This window comes from Culex pipiens, chromosome 1, assembly GCF_016801865.2.
Source record: "Culex pipiens pallens isolate TS chromosome 1, TS_CPP_V2, whole genome shotgun sequence".
NCBI classification, from domain to species: domain Eukaryota; kingdom Metazoa; phylum Arthropoda; class Insecta; order Diptera; family Culicidae; genus Culex; species Culex pipiens.
This window is the reverse complement of record NC_068937.1, coordinates 12,453,973-12,480,956: the sequence shown is the minus strand read 5'-3', so window position 1 is coordinate 12,480,956 and position 26,984 is coordinate 12,453,973. Positions and strand designations below refer to the sequence as shown.

Below are 26,984 nucleotides of genomic sequence, written 5' to 3'. Positions count from 1 at the left end.
TTTTGATCAGGCCTGAAAGGGTTAAAATTAGACACTCCAAAACTAATTCTTTCTTGAAAGTTACACTAGTTCTAGTGGTTGTATTAATAATGCATTATTTTTGATTCTCATTTTTTGCAGAGTTATTAAATTTTGATCGATTATAATAATAAAAAAGTGAAATTTCGGTTATAAATTGAAAGCTTATTAAGAATTCTTATTTAAAACAAAATTATGGAATGTTAGCATTCAGTATAGAAACACATTTTTGGCATTTATTTTGAGAAGCATTTTTATAATGTTGCAATTAATACCTACAGTTTTTCAAAGATTTCTTGTTCAAGAAATAAACAATATTTTGATGAAAAAAATAAACTGATGTCTCCTCATTTCAAGTCAAATTGGGCGATTCAGTGAAATTAAAAATAATAAGAATTGAAAATTATGGCCAGGAATCCGTGTAAAAAATATGACTTCTCTGGATTCTTTGATAAGTATCATGATTTCCTCTAACAAAAGCTCAACTTTTAACATTTTTTGAGCTTGTTTTTTTTTATTATTTTGCTTCATTATTTTAAAAGTTTAAAATTTATGTAGCAAATACTTTTTTAAAGTTTTTCAGAGTTTTTTTTAAAGGTCCTATTATCTATTGTCTTCCATATGTTTTTAGGGAATATAAAAAAAAAACATTAGAGTTCTTCCTTACTTAAAATTTGATGTTTTTTTTTAGAATGGCAACATAAAAATTGAATTGCATAAATCATCAGCGTAAGTTTTTTAATTTTTTTTTCAGATAAACGTTAAAATTATAAAAAAAAAATTAAAAATTAATAGTTTGTTTTCCAAATATTTAAACTATGATAGATTTAACATAAAAAATAAATCATATAATTGTAACATTTCATTATTTTTGCCTTCCTCACCTTACTGAGGAAAGGCTATAAAATCACTCGGAAAATGAACTTTTTAATTAGACCTCCTAGACTTACCTTCATTTGTACATATCGACTCAGAATCACCAGCTGAGCAAATGTCTGTGTGTTGGGCTGTATGTAGACATGTGTACCAAATCAATGTCACTGGAATATCTCGTCACAGGCTCAACCGATTCTGGTCGGAATGGTTTTAATCGATCCGTCTTAACGTCCCCTAAGTTGCTATTTAAATTCATGCAGTTTTATCATGTATTTAAAAAGTCATGTTAAAAAAACTGTTTCATATTAAATTAAAATTATGGTAAAAAGGGTGGTTTTTTCATGAAACCCTCACATGTTATATATTTTTAGAAAGCATATGAGAAGACCTTTTAGGTGGAGTAAGAATTTTCAAGATCTGACTTACCTATCTTAAATTACAAGCAGTTTAAAAAATGGTCTGAATTCACATAACCTCAACTGGTCGGGATCGCCACGAAAAAGCCGTGTAGAGGGATGCCATTTTCCTCAGAGGCCGTGTCTGTATAATCTTGACAAAAAGTCTGCAGGTAGTCTGTTTTTTTACTAATCGCTTATTTTTATTAGGACCTCTTAGGTGCTGCGAACGTTAGGGGAGATCCATAAACATGTGGACACTTTAGGGGGGTTGGAATCACTATAAATGAGAGGAAGGCACCAACCACCTAAAGGTGGATTAAGTAACGTTTTTTTTATAAGGCCGATGTAAATATTTTTCAAAGTTTTTGTCCCGCGGCTCTGGCCGGGGTCGAGGGGGGCAAAATAATAAAAATAAATAAATATTGAAATAACAAGCCATAGTTTCAACAATTTTCATGGAAAAAATAGTTTTAAAATGCATTTTATACTAGTTCAGTTGTTTTGCAATCATTAGTTTTCAAAAAAAAAGGAAATATTTGACGAAAACAAAAAGATTTTTTAATCAACCCGAACATGCTAAAAAGATTCTAAACGCACTTAAATTTTGATTAAAATATTGAAGTATTTTGAAAAACATATTTTTTTTTGCCCCTGATTTTTCGGGCCAACTTTGAAAAGGGGGATAAAAAAAACTTTAAATAAAATTTGTACTAGCCTTTTAAAATATACCTACAAACAAAAACAAGGGAAGCAAAATAATGTCAATCATCAAGAATAAAGGATAGTTAATTTTTTCTTCCCTTGCCAAATCCATTGTTAGAATATCCAATAATACATCAAAATAAACTATAGTACAAATCATAGTTGAAAGGACCTCAAAAACTCTATAAGGTTATATGAAACACGAAATTGTGAAGTTTTTATTGTGAAGTTTTTATTAGTTATAAAAAAATTCTGCAAAAAAAACAAGCAGTCTAGTTATTTTTTTTGCAGAAATATTTTTATTTTGGTCTGGCAACACTGCTTTGGTATGGAAAAAGCTTGATTATTTAATAAAATAACTGTTCAACTGTTAACTTAATTGAATCAAGAAAAGAAATGATTTGTAAACCGTTAGTTATTACAAAGATTTCTGAACAATATTCATTTATTTAAAAGCATGAGCTTATTAAAAAAAAATCTAGTTGAAATTCTTTCTCTTTTGCTCAAAGGTTTTAAGTCTAACTGTTTTTTTAGAAATATTTAAATTTGACCTGGCAACACAGCTTTGGTATGGTAAAAGCTTGATTTTGTCAATAGATTTTCGGCAAATTTAGGCTTGAAACAAGCTTGAAAGAGACATAACAACTTGTTTTATTATGGAAAAATCTAACTTTCATGTTAAATTAAATTTAAATTGAAATTAAATTAATTTTACGTATTATTAGCTAGGGAAGCACCACACATTTTTCAAGAGTTTTTTTGGAGCAAGAAAGGTACGAAAACAAAAATCGAGTGTAATTAAGCGCACAAGCAAAGCCAAGTGAGAAGAGACGAGAAGACATTGACGAAAGAGGATAAAACACAAAACACAAGAAGAAAAAGAAGAACTAGAGGAAAAAAACGCAAGCAAAAAAAGCAATCACAAAGTGCACTCTTCTCCGCGGTGTGGCGCAAGATCGCGACAAGAGGAGAAAAAAAAGGCTTAGCAAAGAAGAGTTTAACTAAGAAGAAGCAAAAGTCACTCAGGTGTGCATTTGTGGTAGTTGTGTCTAAGTGTGTGTGTCCAAATAAATGATGGTATGGTAATCAGACATCGCCGCACAAGTGAGGAATAAATTGAAGCGAAGAATAGAGAGGACGGTGGATCTCTACCCTCCCCCTTCATAAATGGATAAATTCTACACAGCGGCAGTGTGGAGACCTTCCAGCCTCTTGAAAGTGTGAAATATCGCTCAACCTGTGTGCAGCAGCGGTCGTCAGCAGTCTTGTTCGGAATCTTCAATTAACGGATCTTGTCGGAGCGGTTGAAAACACGACAAGAATACACAACAAGAGAACGCAGACGACGACGACAACATCAACAATAATAAGCACAGAAGGTAATCTTCGTACATGTACTTCGCTGTGTAGATTTAAGTTAAATGCATTGAGTAGTATTCAAGATCGAAAACTTTCTTCTAAATTACGCAAACAACTTACTAGCAACACTGCTGTCAAAGTGACAGCTGTCACTCCAAAGTGACATTTTCGCACGAGTCTTCACCTCAGTCTATGGCGAAACTCTAGACTTGAAAGAAGATCTCGTCACCCATCTAGTCAACGTTATTACGCAGGAGGATCGTGTCTTGGTTACGTCTCTATAACTGTGTGTGCGTAGCACACAAGTGCAACACACTACAGCTCGAGCTTAATTTTCTTCAATTGCTTATTACGCGCGCGCAGCTCACCGACTGAGACTTTCAGATTCGGTGAGAGAGAGAGCAAGGAGGCATATTAGATGGAGACGGATGAGGTGACACTCTGAAGTCTCTTCTTATTGTTGTTTGGCTTATTTTTGGGGGGAAGGAGGTTAGGCTTTATTGCCTCATTGTCGTGTGTGACATGGCTTAGGTTAATGTTACGAGCCGGCTTAGATGGGCAGTTAGATTGCGGTGGTGGCGGCGGCGTGTTTGTGAATGAAATGCGTTTTAAGGAGGTGGTGGTGGTTTTACCGTTTGGTTGAAAGGGGGTTGTTTGAGTAAAGGCTCAATTTCACAATTTGATGAAATCTGGTATTTTTTTTGAAGCATTTGTATTTAAGTGTCTTAAGAAATCGCCCAAAACCAGGTTTTAAATATTTAAAAAATCTTTTTCGGAAAGATTTTTTTTTTAATATTTCAAATACGAAATGTTTGGTGGTTTAACTTGATTTTTTGGCTCGGTTGAATTTTAGGATTGTTCATAAAGTGGTACTCTTCAGAATATTTTTGGAATTTTGATCGACTTCTGGAAAGTTTTTGGTTATGCAATCAGTATTTTGTACTTTCTGAAGCGTAATCTGACGTTATATGAAGCGTCCGAAACCAATGATTTCAAAACAACTGGACAGGTGTATAATGCATTTTAAAACACTTTTTGCATTCAAATGTTGAGACTGTGGCTTGTAATTTCATTTTTATTTTTTTTGCCCCTCCACATGCTCTACATGAATCTTTACTGTAAACTTAAATTTCTCGAAAACTTTAAAACGAATTGAAATATTTCTTCTTTCAAAATCCTGTTGCGATATTTACCAATTTAAAGTTGTAGATGGTGTCCTTCATTTTTGGGGCAATGACGTTCAATGATGGTTCTGATTCTGATTTGTAAAAATAATCACGATTTGTAAGATGCTTCGAGCAATTCAAGCTCAAATCGAGAATTTTTCTGGTACTTTTGTACCCGACCCTCTCCGATTTCAATGAAACTTTGTAGACATGTTATCCTAGGCCTATATAAGCCATTTTTGTGTATATGGAGAAAACTGTACCCAAAAATAACATTTGAGAAGGGCGTACGTTATTTAAACATTTTTGTATTTTGTAATTCAAAAATTACTGTATCTCGAAGCCGTTGCATCGTATCAAAAAGTGGTAAAAGTCAAACTTATAGGAAATTGGACGGGCTTTCTGAAAAAAAAAAAAAACACTGAAATAAAAATACACGCAACTTCGATAAGATTTTTTGATCTTTAAGTTTAAAAGTGAAATTTTAAGGTGATGTCACGATTTTTTTGTTCAAAACTTTTGTGGAAATAGCCTAAAATGTTACAAAAAGACTCATGAAAAATGCAGGATGGTATGTCTCTCCTAAAAAAAAAATACAAAAATCATTTACTAAAACTGTTTTTTTGAAAAGTGGTCTAAACGTCAAAATTTTTGAAAACTAATAATGGGAATCGATCCCCAAACAATTTTACATAGAAGTCTCCATATTGGTCATTATCCTTTGTCCAATCCTTGTAAAGAAAATAAAAATGTTGAAAAAGCAGTTTTTTTTTCTAAAACAAACATGGCAACCAAATGGCCGATCGGGAATAATCCCTTTCAGAGCCTTAATTTCATTCAATTTGGTCATGTTAAATGAAAACATAAAAAATCAAGGGGTTATTGGTTAGTTTTAACCAGGCCCGTGATACTGACGTAGCTTGCTGAAGTCGCCACAAAATGTTTGGTGGCGCTGTTTCGGGATTAACATTTCAGAGGGTCACAAATCAAAATATAATAAATTTTATTCATTTTGTTATGGAAAAAAAATCTTGTAACTGATCAGAATGAGCTGATTTTCATTCATTTATGCCTACTCTTTAAAAAAATAAATTAAAAAAAAATAAGAATCTGCTCTTGTCAGTTGACATTTCGTATCGTTGGATATGAACCATTATTTCCAATAAATGTGAATCGGCGATTTTTTGAAATTTTAGTTTAGTAAAGTATTAATGGATAAATATAAACATTTTAATACATGTTAACAAACCAACTTCTATGGCACCTCGTGGTTTGAAAGTGTTGGTAAATTTTCGACCGAAAGCCTTCTATGAACAGCTGTTTCTAAACATAAATGTTCAAATTCAGAAACTAATTTTGTTGTTTTGTGTCTATTCTCACTGAAACCAATAAAAAAAATATCTTAATATTGTGCAAAAACATTGCTAAAATCACTTTCCAATTCACCCCATTTGTCCCGTTTTGCCCCGGATAATGGTACAAATTTAATTTCATTTTAACTAACAAAACAAAAATAAAGAAAAAAATGGTTTTCGTCCTTTCGATTTTGAGCCCTTTTCGTCATGCTACTCCCCATAATTTTGACACTAGACACCAACACTTTGGTACTTTTTAGGCTTCAGTGACAGTGTATGCAGATGACAGCCGTAGCATCCCCGTGGTTTCAACCCTCTACTGTCCAATTTTTTTTATTTTTCCCGTGTTTAGGAGGTCATTTTGAACAACTTTTGTTCTACGAAAAACTTTAGTTTTATTGTGTAATGTTTTTCTTGTTTTATTTTTAGTATTTTATTTTGCATTTATCTTGCTTAGTTTATGTTTGTTTTTGGTAGCATTTGGCCTATTCTACCACCTCCTATCATTACATTTTGCCTATCTAACTTTTTCATGTTTTTATAGTCACTTTTTAAATTTTTAGCTTGTTTTTCACATTTTTTGCTAGAAAACGGCACCATTATCATTTCAATTGTAAAAAATGCGTAGAGGCATAGTCTGGGACACTAGAAACATTACTGCATACTTCATTTTACTCAAAATATAGGAAATGTTAGTAAAAAAAACACACGCAAAGTTGACCCCTAAAAATAACATTTTTAAAAACATTGGAAAAGTCACATAAAACAAGTAAAACATCCAATCCATAAATTTTCTAAAATGTTTAGAGTTTTCTTTCCAATGCTTTTTAAATATCAAAAATTGGTTGAAAAATTGATTTTTGGCTATTTTTGCAATCGAAGCCCGTCTAAAGGCGGGGTTGGGCTGTAGAGGGTTAAGTTCTCCGTTTAAAATCTTACCAAAATAACATATTTTATTTTAATTCTATAATATTGTAGTTTTTGTTTTTAAACAGAAAAAGCAAAAGCCCAGTTTCGAATGCTTCAGATATAAGAATTGTCTGAAATAACTGATTAGTTCAATAAGATCAGTGAATTGAGTTAAATTAAGTTTACTAATTTTAAATATAATTTTCCTAAAACATTTCCAAAAAAGGGTGCCAAAAATATAAAAAATAAGAAAATGTATACTTGTGCTTTGATCCTGGAAATTTAAATTTACGGGAAATCCCGGAAATTCCCGGGATTCTTTTTCCCGAAAACGAAACTAAACGAAACTATTGGCACTACGCCCCCCGGGGCATGGCCTTCCCCTCTAACGTGGGATTTCTGCTCCAGCGCCTCTGACGAGACAGGAGAAAACGGGACCGACGTTTTACTTCACCATCCGATAGAAGCTCAGTGGATAAGGCGGGAATCGAACCCGCGTCTCACAGCATCATCGGGATCGGCAGCCGAAGCCGCTACCCCTGCGCCACGAGACCCGGGAAGGGTAATTGGACGCTCTACTCAAAAATAATCATCATCAATTTAAAAACTAACTTAATCCACCTATGTGGTTGATGCCTTCCTCACTTTTTACCAAAAATGGGTATATGAGTGGTTTCATCATTTTTTTAGATCCAGAAAAAAAACACAATGTATAACTTATGTGGTCATAACTCAAGACAGGGTTGCCAGATCTTCAATATTTTGGACTCTTTGGAAAGGCCTCTCAATTACCTAACCAGCAATGGGTCGGATGATGGATCCGGACATAGTTTACATACATTTAAGTGAGATCCGGCTTCAAAAAAGTACATAAATATCACTTAAGTGGTCATAACTCGAGACAGGGTTGCCAGATCTTCAATGTCTTGGACTCATTGGAAAGGCCTTTCAATTACCTTAACAATGATGGGTCGGATGATGGACCCGGACATAGTTTACATACATTTAAGTGAGATCCGGCTTCAAAAAAGTACATAAATATCACTTAAGTGATCATAACTCGAGACAGGGTTGCCAGATCTTCAATGTCTAGGACTCATTGGAAAGGACTATCAATTACCTAACCAACGATGGGTCGGATGATGGACCCGGACATAGTTTACATACATTTAAGTGAGATCCGGCTTCAAAAAAGTACATAAATATCACTTAAGTGGTCATAACTCGAGACAGGGTTGCCAGATCTTCAATGTCTAGGACTCATTGGAAAGGCTTTTCAATTACCTAACCAACGATGGGTCGGATGATGGATCCAGACATAGTTTACATACATTTAGGTGAGATCCGGCTTCAAAAAAGTACATAAATATCACTTAAGTGGTCATAACTCGAGACAGGGTTGCCAGATCTTCAATGTCTTGGACTCATTGGAAAGGCTATTCAGTTACCTAACCAACAATGGGTCGGATGATGGATCCAGACATAGTTTACATACATTTAGGTGAGATCCGGCTTCAAAAAAGTACATAAATATCACTTGAGTGGTCATATCTCGAGACGGGGTTGCCAGATCTTCAATATTTTGTACTAATTGGAAAGGCCTTTCAATTACCTTAACAACGATGGGTCGGATGATGGACCCGGACATAGTTTACATACATTTAAGTGAGATCCGGCTTCAAAAAAGTACATAAATATCACTTAAGTGGTCATAACTCGAGACAGGGTTGCCAGATCTTCAATGTCTTGGACTCATTGGAAAGGCTATTCAGTTACCTAACCAACGATGGATCGGATGATGGATCCAGACATAGTTTACATACATTTAGGTGAGATCCGGCTTCAAAAAAGTACATAAATATCACTTGAGTGGTCATATCTCGAGACGGGGTTGCCAGATCTTCAATGTTTTGTACTAATTGGAAAGGCCTTTCAATTACCTTAACAACGATGGGTCGGATGATGGACCCGGACATAGTTTACATACATTTAAGTGAGATCCGGCTTCAAAAAAGTACATAAATATCACTTAAGTGGTCATAACTCGAGACAGGGTTGCCAGATCTTCAATGTCTTGGACTCATTGGAAAGGCCTCTCAATTACCTAACCAACGATGGGTCGGATGATGGATCCAGACATAGTTTACATACATTTAGGTGAGATCCGGCTTCAAAAAATTACATAAATATCACTTGAGTGGTCATATCTCGAGACGGGGTTGCCAGATCTTCAATGTTTTGTACTAATTGGAAAGGCCTTTCAATTACCTTAACAACGATGGGTCGGATGATGGACCCGGACATAGTTTACATACATTTAAGTGAGATCCGGCTTCAAAAAAGTACATAAATATCACTTAAGTGGTCATAACTCGAGACAGGGTTGCCAGATCTTCAATGTCTTGGACTCATTGGAAAGGCCTTTCAATTACCTTAACAATGATGGGTCGGATGATGGACCCGGACATAGTTTACATACATTTAAGTGAGATCCGGCTTCAAAAAAGTACATAAATATCACTTAAGTGATCATAACTCGAGACAGGGTTGCCAGATCTTCAATGTCTAGGACTCATTGGAAAGGACTATCAATTACCTAACCAACGATGGGTCGGATGATGGACCCGGACATAGTTTACATACATTTAAGTGAGATCCGGCTTCAAAAAAGTACATAAATATCACTTAAGTGGTCATAACTCGAGACAGGGTTGCCAGATCTTCAATGTCTAGGACTCATTGGAAAGGCTTTTCAATTACCTAACCAACGATGGGTCGGATGATGGATCCAGACATAGTTTACATACATTTAGGTGAGATCCGGCTTCAAAAAAGTACATAAATATCACTTAAGTGGTCATAACTCGAGACAGGGTTGCCAGATCTTCAATGTCTTGGACTCATTGGAAAGGCTATTCAGTTACCTAACCAACAATGGGTCGGATGATGGATCCAGACATAGTTTACATACATTTAGGTGAGATCCGGCTTCAAAAAAGTACATAAATATCACTTGAGTGGTCATATCTCGAGACGGGGTTGCCAGATCTTCAATATTTTGTACTAATTGGAAAGGCCTTTCAATTACCTTAACAACGATGGGTCGGATGATGGACCCGGACATAGTTTACATACATTTAAGTGAGATCCGGCTTCAAAAAAGTACATAAATATCACTTAAGTGGTCATAACTCGAGACAGGGTTGCCAGATCTTCAATGTCTTGGACTCATTGGAAAGGCTATTCAGTTACCTAACCAACGATGGGTCGGATGATGGATCCAGACATAGTTTACATACATTTAGGTGAGATCCGGCTTCAAAAAAGTACATAAATATCACTTAAGTGGTCATAACTCGAGACAGGGTTGCCAGATCTTCAATGTCTTGGACTCATTGGAAAGGCTATTCAGTTACCTAACCAACGATGGATCGGATGATGGATCCAGACATAGTTTACATACATTTAGGTGAGATCCGGCTTCAAAAAAGTACATAAATATCACTTGAGTGGTCATAACTCGAGACAGGGTTGCCAGATCTTCAATGTCTTGGACTCATTGGAAAGGCCTCTCAATTACCTAACCAACGATGGGTCGGATGATGGATCCAGACATAGTTTACATACATTTAGGTGAGATCCGGCTTCAAAAAATTACATAAATATCACTTGAGTGGTCATATCTCGAGACGGGGTTGCCAGATCTTCAATGTTTTGTACTAATTGGAAAGGCCTTTCAATTACCTTAACAACGATGGGTCGGATGATGGACCCGGACATAGTTTACATACATTTAAGTGAGATCCGGCTTCAAAAAAGTACATAAATATCACTTAAGTGGTCATAACTCGAGACAGGGTTGCCAGATCTTCAATGTCTTGGACTCATTGGAAAGGCTATTCAGTTACCTAACCAACGATGGGTCGGATGATGGATCCAGACATAGTTTACATACATTTAGGTGAGATCCGGCTTCAAAAAAGTACATAAATATCACTTGAGTGGTCATATCTCGAGACGGGGTTGCCAGATCTTCAATGTTTTGTACTAATTGGAAAGGCCTTTCAATTACCTTAACAACGATGGGTCGGATGATGGACCCGGACATAGTTTACATACATTTAAGTGAGATCCGGCTTCAAAAAAGTACATAAATATCACTTAAGTGGTCATAACTCGAGACAGGGTTGCCAGATCTTCAATGTCTAGGACTCATTGGAAAGGCCTTTCAATTACCTAATCAACGATGGGTCGGATGATGGATCCAGACATAGTTTAGCATTAGCATTAGCATTAGCATTAGCAATAAAGGTCGCACAATTCCGGATGGCTGCACAACGCTTATCTTGCTGTTTAACTGTAATTAAACGTATAATAGCACTAGACTCTCATCCGGTTACAATATTCCAACACGGGAGATACCATGTTTTCCTCTTTAGATGAGCGTGTAATACTATCCAGTAAGATAAGGGGCTCCTGGCCGGTACCTTGCTAACCTCGGGGATTGGAAGGTATGTTAGTAAACATCTATCTAGAATGCGCAGAGATCTCTACGTCACCTAGTGGTATAGATGTTTGTAGGGAGGTTTTGGACTCAATGTTAGTAAATTGAAAGTTTGTTTTTTTAACACCACCACCACCACCACCAAAACCATACCATCACCACAAAAAGCCATGCTAGATTTTAATACAAATACATTACAAAACGAACAAAACCATAAAACCATCTTCCTGGCCCTGCTGCGTACACGATACTGACGCGCAATAATATTAATTACCACAATGACCCCCCACTGCATGCATGACTTGAACATGAACACGAACATAGCACAAAGAGAACACCACAAAAATCCACTTTCCCATCACCACTGCTTGCACGATACTGACGCGCAATAATATCAATTACCACAATGACCTCCCACTGCATGCATGACTCGAACATGAACACGAACATAGCACAAAGAGAACACCACAAAAATCCACCTTCCCATCACCACTGCTTGCACGATACTGACGCGCAATAATATCAATTACCACAATGACCCCCCACTGCATGCATGACTCGAACATGAACACGAACATAGCACAAAGAGAACACCACAAAAATCCACCTTCCCATCACCACTGCTTGCACGATACTGACGCGCAATAATATCAATTACCACAATGACCCCCCACTGCATGCATGACTCGAACATGAACACGAACATAGCACAAAGAGAACACCACAAAAATCCACCTTCCCATCACCACTGCTTGCACGATACTCATGATGGATCCAGACATAGTTTACATACATTTAAGTGAGATCCGGCTTCAAAAAAGTACATAAATATCACTTAAGTGATCATAACTCGAGACAGGGTTGCCAGATCTTCAATGTCTAGGACTCATTGGAAAGGCCTTTCAATTACCTAATCAACGATGGGTCGGATGATGGATCCGGACATCGTTTATATGCATATAATTGAGATCCGGATATTTGCGAAAACACATTTTTATGCATAACTTTTGAACTACTTATCGAAACTTCAAATAATTCAATAGCGATGTATGGGACCCTAAACCAAGTCGAATGCAACTGGTTCGATCAAAATCGGTTCAGCCAGTGCTGAGAAAACTCAGTGAGAATTTTGGTCACATACATACATACACACACACATACACACACACATACACACACACATACACACACACATACACACACACATACACACACACAGACATTTGTTCAGTTTTCGATTCTGAGTAGATATGTATACATGAAGGTGGGTCCAGGAGCTTTTAATAGAAAGTTCATTTTTAGAGCAGGATTATAGCCTTACCTCAGTGAGGAAGGCAAAAAAATGGGCGTATTGGTTACAAGAAATTTAAGGTAAAAACTTTACTTAATTCAGACATTTACCCAGAATTTGATTCTTAATTTTCCGAGTGTTTTTATAGCGCTTAATATTTAAAAATAAAACATTTTCAAGGGAAGAGTGTGTGCACAGCAAAAAAAAGTAGTAATCCAACCGCGTGTAAAAGGCCTCGGTGTAAAATATATTTTGCATTATTTTATGAAACACTATGTAATATTACACCCTGAAATATGTAGCACATCAGTATGGGAAACCTACTTGACCGAAATGTCAAGCTCATCTATGCATTTAACCTATCTATTCTTCAACGGTCTGATGGCCGAGCGGGCTAAGGCGCTAGTCCTTACTGTTGGTGCTGGATTTGGATCCCATCGGTTGCAACTTTTTTTTTGCGTTTACAAAATTTTTACATGCAATTGCAATGTGTAATATAAAGTGTATTTTTTTTACGAAGGTGATGTGCATGCTTTTGCATGCGATTTTTCCATTTGATTTTTCCAGCGGAAACCGAATTGAGCATAATCGTCAAAATATTGGCTTTTGATCATATTTAAGTTATAAAACGAATTTAATAAGTTTCAATTGATCAAAAGATTAACTTTCAATTGTTTTTTTGAAAAATATTTCGATAGTGAAACTTATGTTTTCATGCTTTTAGTACTTTGTGACACTGTTTTCTTTTTATAAAAAATGATTTAGTTTGGAATTATAAATTCTGTTTTTTTTTACGCCAAACCTATAATTTAAAGCAAAAAATCTGCTTTCCATTGCTTTCCTTGATTAAAAACTGGTTGAAAATATTTTTTTCAAATCAGTTTTGGATAATTTTGAATCTAAAATTCGAATAACTCTAATACGTTGTGGATTGCCTTTAACTCGTTTACATATAACTAATTTTTGTTAATCTATCCTAAAGTGCTCTCTACTGCTTGTTGAGGTTGCCAATTTTGTATTTTGCAAAATATTATAAAAAAAAAAAAAACAGAAAGTCATCAGCACCTCCAAACCGGCATCGCCACCAAGATGTGACGTGGTCGATTGGCCAGGCCAGTCCACCAGAAGGAAATCGCGGTCGTCGTCGTCTTGAAGATCTCTCGGCCACCAGCACCAGCACCTCTCTCAACTCAGTTGATTGGCTGGTTGCTTCGCCCCCCAAGTGTAATAGCGAGAGAGAGAGAGAGAGGAAGGAACGAGTTGTTTGCGACGACCGGAGATGGCCACGGCGGTGCTGCTGCTGCTGTGGGGGCCCACGGAGAAAGGCCCACTCGCCGACGAACAAAACCAGTTTCGAAATCAGCCAAGAAATGGACACTTACTTATACACTCTTACAAAGTCATCAACACGAAGTGTGATGAGGGGAGAGAGAGAGAGAGAGAGTGTATATCATAGGCCAAGTGAAGACCCGCGGCCGGGGCCGAAATCCGTTTGTGCCACACTCTGACTCTGGCGGGGTGGCCTCCGGTTGATTATATGAACAGGAAGGAGCTGTGTGTGTGTGTTGGCAGGGAGGTATAATGTACGCGTACCTACTCTATGTAGAGGTTAGGCGGACGGCAATTTATCAAAAGTGACATTTGTCAAATTGAAAATGAGTTGAAGTTTGTTAGCTTGTTAGAGATTTTTATTGTATTTTAAGAAGAATCTCAATTTCAATACAATTGAACCTATTTTTCAGTTTTGGAAATCTGATTTTGATATTGTTGTTATTTTTTTAATTCCTGGCGCTTATCCGCTGCCAAATCTGGTTATGGTATACATTGCATTGCTAAATGTTTTCTATTTGAGTAATTCTCAACCAACGTACAGCAATTCGAAAAAAAAATCCCCGGCACATCTTTGGTTTTCGTAAAAACAATTTCGTAGAGATAGTTGTGGTTGATGATCCAGTTAAGATATTTTCTAAAAAATGCTTTTAAATCAAACCGTGATTCGTTTATGAGATTTATTTGAGATTTGGTATCTAAGTGACTTCAATGTGAATTTGTAGGCACGATTTTATGGTGAATTTATTTTTTAAAGGTATTTTCAACGTTGTTAAACGATAAGGTTATCGCCGATAATTGTATCTTCCAACGGAAAAGATAAGATTTCGTTTTTGAAATACGATCATTTTATCGGTGCTATCGGACTGTAACTCATTAAAATTATCATCTTAAAGCGAAACTTACAACATAAATCTTCCTAAACTTTGACAAAATTGTTTTTTTTGATAATTTAGCAAGTTTAAAAGTATAAGTACAAAAACATATCGAATTCTTATAATGCTAAATTTCCATACTTTGCAAGATGGTTTTCAAACGATGTGAAATTTCAAATTTATTTGCACTGTTTCACAGATTTAATTTTACAAAAAAAAAAAATCCCAAAATACTATTTTTTATAGATTTTTACCGTATTACAATTTGTTTTGTGTTCAATATTCGAATTTTCACAAAAGTTTGGTAATTTGTAGAAATTTGGTAGAGAAATCAGAAATAAGCACTGTGATTTTTTTTGTACCTTTGAAAAAGTATTGTAAAAAAATTGCAAAAAAAGTTATGAAATCTCTGTCATTTTCTTCTATTCAACATTAAATTTTTAGGTGTGTCAAATTTAATCTTTTTACAAAAAATTTAGAGGGATCATTCAGATTAAACAAATTATAGATCACAACATTTGGCATTTTTGCCTTCCTCACTTTACTGAGGAAAGACTCGAAAAACGAACTTTTTAGTTAGACCTCCTAGACCTACCTTCATTTGTACATATCGACTTAGAATCACCAGCTGAGCAAATGGCTGTGTGTTTGGCTGTATGTAGACATGTGTACCAAATCAATGTCACTGGAACATCTCGGCACATGCTCAACCGATTTTGGCCGAAATGGTTTTAATCGATCCGTCTTAACGTCCCCTAAGTTGCTATTTAAATTCATGCGGTTTTATCATGTATTTAAAAAGTTATGTTAAAAAAAACTGTTTCATATTAAATTAAAGTTATGGTAAAAAGGGTGAAAAATGAAACCCTCACATGTTATATATTTTTAGAAAGCATATGAGAAGACCTTTCTTGTGGATTAGGAATTTTCAAGATCTGACTTACCTACCTAAAATGACAAGCACTTTCAAAATTTACATAACCTCAAATGGTCCCGTCTGATCGCCACGAAAAAAGCCTTGTAGAGGGATGCCATTTTCCTGAAAGGCGGTGTCTGCATAATCTTAACAAAAAGTCTGTAGGAAGTCTATTTTTTTACTCGTCACTTATTTTTATTAGGACCTCTTAGGTGCTGCGATCACGTTAGGGGAAATCCATAAACCATGTGGTCACTTTAAGGGATTTTAATTACTCTATAAATGAGAGGAAGGCACCAACCACCTAAACCCAAGTAACATTTTTTTTCCCAGGAGTTCTACAAGAGCTCTTCATGATAGCTACAGCATAGCAGTTTGGACCGCGGTAGGATAAAACTCTCTTCAAGTACTCTTCCAAACTCTTGAAGATGTTTTGAAGGGAATTTTATCCTACCGCGCTCCAAACTGCTATGCTGTAGCTATCTTGAAGAGCTCTTGTAGAACTCCTGGAAAAAAATGTTACTTGGGAAAGGTGGATGAAGTAACGTTTTTTATTAGCTATTCGAGTTGTTTTTTAACATTTTAAATCCTAAGTGTGTTTTTTTCCGTTTTTCGTATAAAAAATTATCTTTTTTTTGCGATTTTTGTTTGAGTTCCGGGGATGTCTACACAGCAAAAAATCCGATGGTAAAATCGCATGCAAAAGCATGCACATTACCTTCGTCAAAATAAACACTTAATATTACACACTGCATGTACAACTTTTGCAAACACAAAAAAAAAGTTGCAACCGACGGGATTCAAACCCAGCACCAACAGTAAGGACTGGCGCCTTAGCCCACTCGGCCATCAGACCGATGAATAGCTGTAAGGATAAACGCATATATGAGCTTGACATTTCGGTTAAGTAGGTTTCCCATACTGATGGACTATATATTTCAGGGTGTAATATTACACAGAATTTCATAAAATAATGCAAAGTTTATTTTACACCCAGGCCTTTTACACGCAGCTGGATTACTACTTTTTTAGCTGTGTAGAACTTCTCAATACTGTTCTTTAAATTAATTATATCGACAGAAAAAATTGCAACTTTATCAAAATGTTGCTGATATACAATTTTTATTTCAAACTTTTTTTTGCATCCACAATTTGTTTTTGTATTTTTCTCTAGTTTAATAAAAAATTACAGATATATATATATACCATTTTTATTTCTAAAACTCCAACTCTTGGGTAAAAAATTCGTCAGTCATATAAGAGAGAGTAAGGAAACTTGATCCCATGTTTTTTTGTATCGCACATAACTCTCATAAATTCTCACATTTCTCAAATTTCTCACATTTAAAAGAACTTTTTTCATGCATTGAGAGCTCAAACAATCAACTTTGTTTGGCTGATAAGGGTATTTAGTTAGATGAACTCTTTGAGTCATGTCAAGCGATTTAAAAACATTTTTTTTAAACTGGCATTTTCAAAATGTTAGGTGTAACTTGATCCCCCTTTCAAACTTTTGAAGAAATCATAAGCAAAATGTTTTGTATTACCCAAACTATTGATTTTCTACAAGTAACAGCAATTTCACAAAAGCCTTTACGTTTTTGTTCGAAATATAACAAGTATGTAAAATATTTAAAAACTAAAATAGTAGTTTATGCAACAAGTTGCAAAAAGATGTTTTTTTCAGCACGAGTCGTACATTTATCCAACGAGGTTCACCGAGTTGGATAAATACGAAGAGTGCTGAAAAAATCAAGTTTTGCAACGAGTTCCATACAACATTTTTTGCAATTCCAAAAAACACGCACTGAGTGAAATTTTATGTCAAATTTACATATATTTTGTCAATAAATCGTTTAAATCAAAAAAATGTTGAAAAGTGATACTTTTCGAAACAAGTGCTGAAAAGTTAAACTCTCCAGCACCCATTTGAGTGTGTGTGTGTGTGTGTGGTCCAATCCAATACCCGCTAACCGGTAGCGAAATTATGGGAAAGTATAATTTGTATCAGACTTTGTATATGCCGAATGCTGATACATATTATCTCATTGTTCGGCCCCGCATTGTTCGGCCCCGCCTAAACATAGAAGCAAGCATCTGAAGGAAACTCGATCTATATTTAGACTTCCAATCCCGTCAGGCAAATCAAACCTTAACAACACGAATAATTAATTAGTTTAAGAGAACCTATCACTGTGTTAAATAGTTTTATTGAATCACGCAAGCACACAAATTGTAACAATTAAAAAGATTTTATCTTACGTTACATGAATAAATAAATAAATAAATAAATAAATAAATAAATAAAATATTCAAAGTTCCAATTCCTGATTCCAAATTTCAAAGGTACCAACCGGGATTTGATCCCTGAACCTTCTGCTTGTGAGGCAGAAGCCGTAACCATTAAGCCACGGAGCCGGTAACTCTCCAGCACCCATTTGAGTGCTGAAAAGTAGAACTTTTCAGCATTTATTTTGAAAAGTGTTGCTATTCGATTCTGTTATCTTTGGTACAGAAAAGTAGGCTATTTCGTCGTTCAAGAATGACAGGAAAAGTGAGTAGTTTCACGACGGAATTGCAAAAATAGGTATTTTTGCAATTCCGTCGTGAGCATTAGCACTTGTTTCGAACACGAACACTTTTAGCACTTGTTTTGGAAAGTAACACTTTTCAACATTTTTTTGATTTAAACGATTTATTGACAAAATACATGAAAATTTTACATAAAATTTCACTCAGTGTGTGTTTTTTAAAATTGCAAAAAATGTTGTATGGAACTCGTTGCAAAACTTGATTTTTTCAGCACTCTTCGTATTTATCCAACTCGGTGAACCTCGTTGGATAAATGTACGACTCGTGCTGAAAAAATCCTCTTTTTGCAACTTGTTGCATAAACTACTATTTTAAACCAAAATTGATCATGTTTACAAAAGCTGGTAATTTTTGTTTACTAAACATTTGAAAAAAAAATGGTTCAAACTGCAGCAAGTCAGGTACAATCTATACTAAAGGAAACCATGAACGAAAAAACAACTAACCTTTAGGCTGATTCCAGTGACTGTAAAAATGCAGGGATCAAATCTCCCTAATTGCATTTTTTTAAACAATTGATTTTAAAAATAGTATGACGATAAATTTAACGTCAAATTTGTGAAGGTTTGGTAGTTAATAAGTTTATAAAAAAATCATGTATAAAACATGTTTTTTCAACAAATTTCAATTTTTTCTGCATAAATATACCAAAACTAAGAAAAAAAAAGATCTCTCGGAGTTTTTTGCTGCACATTCTAGAGGATCAAGACTCCCCACTCTTCCCTACAACAACTCAAAAGTTAGAAATTGGCATTAATAAAAATATAAATATAAATTGTGAAAAGATTGTCAAAATCACGTTTTTCTGACAGGACCAACTTTTTATTAAGTTTCTTGCCCCCCTTCAAAATTTCCTCATAAATCAGAAGAAAAACAACTGCTAGCATTTGAATTTTTTATTGAAAAGACATGTAACATCATTTGCAAACTGTTTATAAATAAATTTATAAATTGTCTAACGTTTATTAAGACTAGTTTCTACATAAATTGAGGTTATTCATCTTTTTTTTGAGAGCACAATTCGGAAAAATAATAAAAACAATGTGACAGGAGCATAACTGTTAAAGTGCATTAATCATTTAATGGCACTTTTTGCTTGACTTATAATCAAGAAATTTAATTTGAAAATTTGACGGATGAATGTTTCCATTTTCCCAACATTTCTTATTACCAATGCACACGGTTCCTAAGAAAAAAAAGTTCATCAGACCCAGTCATGTGACCACTCGTATCTCGATTACTTGCGTTTTTTATAGAAAAAGAAAAAGAACAACTTTTAAACAACATTAAAGTGACACTATTCTTCGAAATTTTTCAAATGCATGCTAAATTCATGTCTCATAAATTAACTCAAATTCGTCAACTGCAACGCTTATTGTCGAACCGAAATGCATTGAGACGAATATCTGCGAATTAAACCCACCCGACTGTTGATCGTGATCTCATTGGCGCGGGGTTTGTCCATGTGACTCAGTTGACACTGCGCTCAAACCGTCCACTTTCACTTGCGAATCGAGTCCGGGCGGAGAAGCAAAAAAAAAAAAAAGAGTCAAACGAGTCAAAGTGTCCAACGACGACAGGCAACACGCACGACTTATCGAACTGCTCCGGTTTTTGACAGTATTAATGGGTTGTTTCCGGTAGAGAGTTTTGGAATTTTTAAGTAGTTTGGAGATTAATTTTCGATTTTTGTTTTAGGTTTTAGGATATTTTGACATTTAATTTGACATTTCCAAAAAAGTTTGAATTTTTAAATTTTCAAGTTTTGAAACTGTCAGCTCAAAAATTCCTCACCCAGTTCACAACGCACAAAAGAGGTATAGGAAAAAAAGAGACCGTCCAACTTCCACTTCACCATCCAGGAAGTAGATTTTCCAGTCGACTGAGCCCGCGCCATTACGGCGAGCACGCAGCTCAACAACTGCGCGACTGTACGTAGTAGGTACGTCGTACGTAGAGTTTACATGCCAGACCCCGTGGCCAGGTCTAGGTACCAGCAGTAGTTGAGGCCCCGGAATTTCACAACATGTTGTTATGGAACCTCACGAACTCGTCTACCTTTTGACGATTTTTTCGAATTTTAGTGAAATTAAATTTCTCACTGAAAACATACAAAATTAAAAAAAAACATAAAAAAACAATTATTCGATTCGCCCTTCTCAAATGTCACACCCTCGAGTTTTCCGCGTCACAAGAGAAAAATAATAGAAAGAGAGAAAAAAAGTGAGTGACTCCTCTTCCTCACCGGTCGTCGCTCGTGTGGCCGATGGACTGTGACCGACCACACTGCCTCAACTTTTTAAGGTCTCTGCAACGTGGACAAGTTTTCCTCGCGCTTCTTCTTGCTGGTTCATCTTGACACATGTCTCTTGACTTATCAGCAAAAAAAAGTGAAAAGAGCGTGTGTGTCGAAAAAGCTCCCATCATCGTAGACAGCCATGACGAGCGCGGAGAGAGAACGTGAGTTACCTCTCTCGCGAGAGGGAGTGAGAATTTCTCGCGCGCTCACTGGTGACTGGTGAGATTTTTCGTTCGTGAAGAAGAGTGATCTTTCTTTTTTCGTCGTTCGTTCTGTTGATTGAGTTTTTTTTCTGTTTCAATAGTTTTATTGTTGGTATGGTTGTGACCCCTCGGGGTTAAACTCCTCTGGAACGTGTGTGTGTGTTGGCGACGACGACGACGACGTGAGCTAAGCACCATGACAGCAGATCGATTAATATCCTAAACACGATGACGGGCACAACTCGATTGACGAATGATGATCATCGTCCTCTTCTTTGGTGAGTTTTCTTGTGCAATTAGCTTGAATCGTGCGCGATGTTGTTGATGGGCACTTTTCGGTGGGGTTGACTTGCAATTTTTTAAGGTGAGGCGCGTGATAAAAAGCGCAGGTTAATGGAACGTTATAATCGAAAATTATTATTTCAGGTTTACTTGTCTCATACATCGTTCTGCTTAACTTAAAAACATGGAAACGATTTGAAGTAACTTTTTTTAAATCGAAAAACCCTGATTTATTAAAAGTATTTTAGGCTTACACCTTAATCTGTCATGACCACATTTGTCCCAAAGCGACACTTATCAGGTTAAGCCACCCCGCGGGTCCAAACAAGTTCCGAGCCCCTCAAGATTGGTCAAGCTCAAGCTGAAGTGAGCATAGTTTCACTTCCCCGGTCGTCCGGTCTCGTCATTTTGGTCGTCCGTAAAAGTGGCGCCCTCGTTTTTGAAGATTTTTTATTTGAAGAAAGAAAGAAAACTTAAGGTAAAGTGCCGACATTACTTGGAGGTAAGCGAAAGGTGAAACGAATTGGGCAAAAGTTTCTAATTGTCCACTTTTTGGGCAGCTGCTGAACTTTGGTGAAGCGAATTGATTTTGATTCGAAAGGGATTGAGGCGTCAAGGGTTTTCGACAATTATTTCATTTTTTTTCTTCAAAAATATATCGATATTACTGGGCAGTGTTCCCAGAATAATAAACTATTCCAAGTGTGAAAATTGTGCGTTACGTAACAATTTAAAGCTCCCTAACAAAATGACCAAAACGTACAAAATAATCAAATTGATGACCTAAATGACCTAAATGACCTGAATGACCTAAATGACCTAAATGACTTAAATGACCTAAATGAACTTAATGACCTAAAAAACCTAAATGACCTAAATGACCAAAATTACTAAAATAAGTTAAATGACCAAAATGACCAAAATGACCAAAATGACCAAAATGACCAAAATGACCAAAATGACCAAAATGACCAAAATGACCAAAATGACCAAATGGCCAAAATGACCAAAATGACAAAAAATCGTGTTAAGAGGTAATTTTGCTAAAAATTTAAATGATTTAATAGATTTAATTTAAATGATAAAATAGATTTAAAACAGTTGACTTTTTCAATTAATTCTAAAATGAGCAGCAAACTCAAGTTTGAAGATGATTCAATTGCGGGAAACTTTGTTTGCAAATCAGAGTCAGTAGACTGACAAGTTCACAGTTGATTATTTTAATGTTATTAAAATTATTTTTCCAAATTTCTGGTCAAAAATGACAAAAATGACAAAAATGACAAAAATGACAAAAATGACAAAAATGACAAAAATGACAAAAATAACAAAAATGACAAAAATGACAAAAATGACAAAAATGACAAAAATGACAAAAATGACAAAAATGACAAAAATGACAAAAATGACAAAAATTACAAAAATGACAAAAATGACAAAAATGACAAAAATGACAAAAATGACAAAAATGACAAAAATGACAAAAATGACAAAAATGACAAAAATGACAAAAATGACAAAAATGACAAAAATTACAAAAATGACAAAAATGACAAAAATGACAAAAATGACAAAAATGACAAAAATGACAAAAATGACAAAAATGACAAAAATGACAAAAATGACAAAAATGACAAAAATGACAAAAATGACAAAAATGACAAAAATGACAAAAATGACAAAAATGACAAAAATGACAAAAATGACAAAAATGACAAAAATGACAAAAATGACAAAAATGACAAAAATGACAAAAATGACAAAAATGACAAAAATGACAAAAATGACAAAAATGACAAAAATGACAAAAATGACAAAAATGACAAAAATGACAAAAATGACAAAAATGACAAAAATGACAAAAATGACAAAAATGACAAAAATGACAAAAATGACAAAAATGACAAAAATGACAAAAATGACAAAAATGACAAAAATGACAAAAATGACAAAAATGACAAAAATGACAAAAATGACAAAAATGACAAAAATGACAAAAATGACAAAAATGACAAAAATGACAAAAATGACAAAAATGACAAAAATGACAAAAATGACAAAAATGACAAAAATGACAAAAATGACAAAAATGACGAAAATGACAAAAATGACAAAAATGACAAAAATGACAAAAATGACAAAAATGACAAAAATGACAAAAATTACTTAAAATTACTTAAAATTACTTAAAATTACTTAAAATTACTTAAAATTACTTAAAATTACTTAAAATTACTTAAAATTACTTAAAATTACTTAAAATTACTTAAAATTACTTAAAATTACTTAAAATTACTTAAAATTACTTAAAATTACTTAAAATTACTTAAAATTACTTAAAATTACTTAAAATTACTTAAAATTACTTAAAATTACTTAAAATTACTTAAAATTACTTAAAATTACTTAAAATTACTTAAAATTACTTAAAATTACTTAAAATTACTTAAAATTACTTAAAATTACATAAAATTACTTAAAAATTACTTAAAATTACTTAAAATTACCTAAAATTACTTAAAATTACTTAAAATTACTTAAAATTACTTAAAATTACTTAAAATTACTTAAAATTACTTCAAATTACTTCAAATTACTTAAAATTACTTAAAATTACTTAAAATTACTTAAAATTACTTAAAATTACTTAAAATTACTTAAAATTACTTAAAATTACTTAAAATTACTTAAAATTACTTAAAATGATTTTAAATACAAAATATTTCTTTTTTAAATATTTTAATGGGTTATTGAGAGTTTACTTATTTCTAGTGGGGAAAGGCCAACCTGAAGCTTGTTCGATGAGATCTGTAAAAAACACGCCCCTATTGAAGCAGATTTGTTACAGTTTTGCACGCTGCAAAACTTGTTTTTAACCTGACGTGACTGGGTGCCATTTGCTGATGTTGGTCCAGCGCTTTGGTCCATTAGATCTCTCGTAAGGCAAATAAAACCCGATAGGTGTGTGACCCTATTGCTGCTCTCTCAGGGAAATGCAAGATGGAAATTTGACCAGAGATTAGCGCGTCACATAGATGGGGTAAGTTGTTATGTGAGAGGAGGAAATGTGAAACAAGTTTTTGACAGGTGGCAAAATCATAAAGCGTGAGTAGTTCACAAGATATTGATTGCAGAAAAATTTGTTTCATTTATTGATGCTGATTTAGTCACCAAGAATTCGACAAAATACAGAGAAATTAATTACAAGACGTCCACACGTTCAGCGAAGCTCATTGAATATTCAATTGGCAATTATATTTGCATTTAGAAGCTACATGTAACATGATTCAAACTATTCTAGAATCAACGCAAGTTTACACGGCGAGGTGGTTAATCACCTTCATCAACGATAACTTTGTCATCACATGCGATCTGCGTGGTAGTTCCGGGAATTTAGAGGCCAATTATTTTGTTTGGCCGTAACTGGAATCAACTGTGGCTTTTAAAGAATTTCTTACAATAATAAGGTTCTAAGTCATTTAGTTTTTGCTAAGTTTTACCGATATTTCAACCATTTCAAAGAACCATTTGTGATATTATTTTTAAATTTCATTCAAACTATCGAAACAAAAAATCTAAATTTTTTAATAAATCATCTAACCGTCCATTGAATCAACTGTGGCTTTAAAAAATCTTTAGGAAGTTTTAGCAAACAACATTATAGGCTTCTCTGATCTCTTTTTTCCGTGCAAACTAACACAAAAAAATCAACTGTCTGTCAAAACAGTTCATTCTGTATCGTCTTAAAATCAACTGTGGCTTTTCTAGATCTTGAAACAATAATAGGAAAACTGTTCAAAAATCAAACTTTTAATGTCAACAAAAACTGCTGCTTTGTTTTACGAGTTCTAACAATGTCGAACATAAATTACGTCGTGTAACATCCATAAAAAGAAAAACATTCCACCTTCGAGATGAAAGCAACCCGCCCTTTTTCTGGAAGATAATTCCGAATATAATTAATGACAAACAGCTCTTAAAATCATCACTTAACTACACCGTAAAAAATTACAACATTGTGTCAGAACGCTTCCCGAAGTGCTTTTAGCACGTTGACTGCAGCCACTAAACAAAACATTAATTCTAGCAGCGCGCCTCTAATGATTCTACCCTTTCATCGACCGGCGTCCAGGCAGACACTTTAGAACAATCTGTTAAAGGTGGGAAAGTCCCACAGGCGGCTGGCGAGATCGTGCGGCAAATTCCGGTTTGACCGGTCATTTATCAATTACTTGTTAAGATTGGGTGAACTCAGGTGCAGTGCGGGGTGCTGAAAGTTCACAGTTGACTTTTTTTTGTTGAGGGGGGAGTGAGGTTGTGATTTAAATGATTTATTGCTCGTTTTAAGAGGTTATTTTGCTGAAAATTTAAATGATAGAATAGATTTAATGTTTTTTTTACCACAGTTGACTTTTTCAGTAAATTCTAAAATGAGCTGCAAATTTAAGTTTGAAGCTGATTTTATTTTCTCATAACTTTATAGCCTACGACTACTTAATGACGGATTAGTCTTAAGGAGGTATTCAACTGCGGGAAACTTTGTTTGCAAATTAGAGAAGACTGACAAGTTCACAGTTGATTCTTTGAAGGTCATTATAACTATTTTTTTCAAATTTCTGGCCACACTGTCTTAATCATTTCCTTAATCAGATTGTCAAGAGTTGCGCCCAAACTGCCTTAACTACACCGATTAGCGACGCAGACACATACGTCAATTCACCGGCTGGTGGCAATCATTAGAAAGAGGGGGCGCCGTGTTGCAGGAAATTCACGCGGAAAGGGTGAGTGAAACAAAACGACCGCGGCAACAACGTATGTGTATGCCGTGATTAGGTATACTTTCCACCAGTTCCAGCCCCAAAAGTGTGTAATGTGTGTCGTGCGGGGTGTGTGAGTGTGAGTTGAGACTGACGCGGAAAACAATGAATAATGGCTGGTAACATTTTTCCTAAATAATAGCTGGCCCCAACTTGCTTGTTTGGTAATCAGTTGGGGGAAGGGGAGAAGTTGAGGGGGCACATGCTCAACACACGCCACGCTGGGCGGTCGTCGGAGATGACGTCGATTTTGGGTGATGTTAACCCTTTCATGGGTAAGACTACATTTTCAGCAAAAAAATAATGATTTGAAAATGTAGAAAAAAAATCAAATAAGTCAAACCGTCAAATGAAGAGCGCAAGGAAGAAAACATGAGGAAAGACAGAGAGCGAGAGAGCAACTCTCTTTCCTCTAGACCGTTCTCTCGGCTTTGCGAGAAGAAACATGGAAAGAGAGTTGGTCTCTTGCTCACTGTCTTGCACTGAAAAAAAGGTAAAGCATCAGATATTAATTGTTTTGTTGGCTTGTTTTGCTTTCTTAAAGAAAAGAAAGTATTTCTAAGTAATTTTTTTTCATTCATCACCAAAAGGGTTCGTTGCATTCTCCAAGTCTCCAAGTGAACAGTAGAGACAGCATGGGAGAAAAAAATGATGAATGACAATGAGCGAGAGAGCAACTCTCTTTCCTCTAGACCAGTCGTCCTCACGGCACTTTTTTCCAAGTGCTGTAGAGCAGCCCCTCAAATTGTATTGTTATTATCATGATATTCCAATGCTCTAGACCTCTCTCGATCTCTCTGCTTTGCGAGAAGAAACAGCGGAAATGATAGCAAGGAAAAAAACGCGAGGAAAGACAGTGAGCAAAAGAGCAATTCTCTTTCCTCTAGACCTCTCCCGTTCTATCTGCTTTGCGATAAGAAACAGAGGAAAGAGAGTTGCCCTCTTGTTTGCTGTCTTGTACTGGAAAAAATAGGCATCAAACATTAATTATTTTGTTGGCTTGTATTGCTTTCTTTAAGAACAAATGTCTTTTGTAAGTTTTTTTTAACTCATCATCAAAAGGGTTCGTTGCACTCTCCAAGTCTCCAAGGAA

General features: G+C 35.0%; 1 protein-coding gene across 3 annotated transcripts in view; it reads left to right on the top strand.

The window, feature by feature from the left end:
- Positions 1-26,984, top strand: part of LOC120430744 (low-density lipoprotein receptor-related protein 2) — a 129,473-nt gene that overhangs the window by 1,298 nt on the left and 101,191 nt on the right. The window contains exon 1 of one of the 3 annotated variants that reach the window (XM_052706541.1): positions 2,919-3,373. The exons of the other annotated variants lie outside the window; for them this stretch is intronic. The gene's annotated coding sequence lies outside the window, so the exon portion shown is untranslated. Of the gene's footprint in view, positions 1-2,918; positions 3,374-26,984 lie in introns of those variants that run through there. 3 annotated transcript variants of the gene reach the window in all.